We start from the raw sequence: 3,429 nt of genomic DNA, 5'->3' as shown, positions 1-3,429 counted from the left end.
AAGCAACCTACATTAACCTTGTAGATTGTTATAGTAAAAATAGGTTAAGCTTTGTCAGTGTGCCATGTGTTATACCCAGTTTACCCTAGGGCAACAACGTTAATATATGTTTGATGAAACGTGATTATGTTCATTTCTGTATTTTTTTTAAAATTTTTTCGCTAACTGCTTATTTGCTATTACATCATATTTGTACATGTCGTATTTGCTGATGTTGCTCTGTTGTTGTTGTTGTTGTTGTGTTTGCTGTTGTTGTTTTTGTCTCTCTGTCTAATCCCCCTCTTGTCCCCACAATGCCCCCCTCTGTCTTCCTTTTTCTCTCTTTCTATCCCCTCCTGCTCCGGCCCGGCTGCACCAAATGATAATATAAATACATTTAATAAAGTCAAAATACAAGTAAGGCAACAAGAGAAGTATCCTACACTTCTCTTTTGTCAAGTAAATCTGAACAGCCGATATGGGCATCTACATCTGCTATATGATTTGCCCGAGAAGCTGGGCAGGACATTATAAAAAATAAAAATAAAAAATAAAAAATAATGATCCGTCACCTCACAAGACCCTCGGGTGCCGTGAATGTCAATCAAGTGACGAAAGTGACGTCTTAGTGAAGATTGATGATCGCTCATTTTTAGGTCTATTTTTGTCATGCCTGGCTGGCGATGGACATAATGGGCACCTCTGTGTATTTCCCCTTAAAAGTCCCTTCATTATTAATTAGCAACAATTTACATAAGTCAACGAGTAGAGCATTAAAAGTGTGTTCTAGCAGAGGAGCATGTTCGGCAGTGCACACACACAGAGTACTTACAAGCAGACACAGGGTGTAGACAGAAAAGGGAGAACGGACGCATCGTGGCTTAAAAACTAAAGATAAAGGAAGAGGTGCTTTAAGACGTGGCTAGCTAGCTAGCAGCACTTTAGCTACTTCTAAATCACTCATCCTTGTCTCCATGGTAACAAATAAAGTAACTTTCTTACAAGTATCATTATCACTGCAGGAGGAGTAATAGCTAAACATGCTTCACTACACACCATAGGAGGATACAATAGATCACCGGCGTCACAATGTAAACAAACGCCATGGGTGGATCTACACCTGACATCCACTGTAATGATACCAAGTACAGGAGCGTATCTAGTTAATACTACTATGATTACATCGATAATTTTAGCATCACAAAATCTTTTTTAATTCATATTATGTTTATAAACTCAGGAAATACGTCCCTGGACACATGAGGACTTTGAATATGACCAATGTAACTACTTGGTATCGGATCGATACCTAAATGTGTGGTATCATCCAAAACTGATGTAAAGTATCAAACAAGAGAAGAATAAGTGATTATACATTTTAACAGAAGTGTAGATAGAACATGTTAAAACAGAAAACAGTGCGACACCTACCCTTTACATCAGTATTTCTTAACCATATTATTATTGGTTTATTAGGTATTATATTTTATTGTATGATCCTGGAACTACTTGGTATCGGATTGATACCTAAATGTGTGGTATCATCCAAAACTAACTAACCAACTAACTATCAAAGAAGAGAAGAATAAGTGATTATTACATTTGAACAGAAGTGTAGATAGAACATGTTAAAACACAAAATAAGCAGATATTAACAGTATATGAAAAAGTAGATTAATAATCAATTTTCTACAGATTATCCTTCATAATGTTGACAAAATAATAGGTAGATAAATGACACAATATGTTACTGCATACCTCAGCAGAGTAATTAGGAGTCTTTGTTTGTTTACTTACTACTAAAAGACAAGTTGTCTAGTATGTTCACTATTTTATTTAAGGACAAACTTGCAATAATAAACATATGTTTCATGTACCCTAAGATTTTTTGTTAAAATAAAGTCAATAATGAACATTTTTTGTGGTCCCCTTTATTTAGAAAAGTATCAAAATACATTTTGGTACTGGTACCAAAATATTGGTATCGGGACAACCCTAGTGCAAAGTCATATATCCCATACAACAAGGTCACTATAAAAGGAGTGGGACACAAACATTAGCAACACTAGCATAGCGACGTGAGCTACAGTGCTAACAGTATACTGGCATTTTAACAGCAACTTGATGCTAAGTTAGCCCGTTCACAGCTTGGTTTGTAGCGAAGCCTGCTTTTATCTTTTTTTCCAAAGCTGTCTTTCATGAAGTATTAATACACATTATGAATATCATCTAGATAGGCGGTATCATCATATAGATTTTTTAAAAAGTGCCAACTTCCCTGACAAGTAGCCCGACTTACGAGTACTTTCCTTGAATTAAATAAATAAATGATCAAAAACATGATCAACTGTCAGGTTCAAACACTGATGACATCTATTAAACAGACGAGAAGCAAGGAATCATGCCGAGACAGAGTTCAATTTGGCTCAATGAGGAGACACATGTATTGGGCTGTATTCGAGTTACAGATCCAAACTACGTTCTAAAAGTCCAGCCCGCGTGCTTCCTCTGTTTATTTGGGAGGTCCCTGGTCACATCACTGAAGCTGTCGCTGAGGGAAGGGGGTAATCTCGACAACTCCAGTTAGACACAATATATGATTATACAAAAATGCAAATGTGTTGACGCTGGTGATATAGCCTTGTCTCTGCTTTATCTAAATTCATATTATGTTTATAAATTGAGGAAATATGTCCATGGACACATGAGGACTTTGAATATGACCAATGTATGATCCTGTAACTACTTGGTATCGGATTGATACCTAAATTTGTGGTATCATCTAAAACTAATGTTAAGTATCAAACAAGAGAAGAATAAGTGATTATTACATTTTAACAGAAGTCTAGAGTGAACATGTTAAAACAGAAAATAGCTGATATTAACAGTAAATGAACAAGTGGATTAATAATTCATTTTCTACAGTTTGTCCTTCATAATGTTGACAAAATAATAGGTAGATAAATGACACAATATGTTACTGCATACGCCAGCAGACTAATTGTTTGTTTACTTATACTAAAAGACACGTTGTCTAGTATGTTCACTATTTTATTTAAGGATATTTAAATGAACAAAAACATGATCGACCATTTAGCGACACAGATGTTTATATATATATATTTCGAATCTGCGGACATGTATTTATGACAACATGGAGAAGCTGGTGATGGTGTGTTTGACAGAGAAGAGGTCTGCATTCATTATTATTACATGACTTCATAAAACTACTGTAGTGTGTTGTAGTATTGCTTTGCTTTTATGCAATATTTATTTTCTAAAAGCTTGTTTTTCTTTTTAGATCACAGGTGTCAAACTCATAGCCCGGGGGCCAAATGTGGCCCGCCACTTCATTTTATTTGGCCCTCAAAAGCCTGGAAATAATATGTATCAATAAAGTTCTTACTAAATGTATGCTTTCTTTCTATTTTAGGAGAAACAAAAAATATG

This window comes from Entelurus aequoreus, linkage group LG24 (genome assembly GCF_033978785.1).
Source record: "Entelurus aequoreus isolate RoL-2023_Sb linkage group LG24, RoL_Eaeq_v1.1, whole genome shotgun sequence".
Classification (NCBI taxonomy): domain Eukaryota; kingdom Metazoa; phylum Chordata; class Actinopteri; order Syngnathiformes; family Syngnathidae; genus Entelurus; species Entelurus aequoreus.
This window is presented reverse-complemented; position numbering follows the sequence as displayed.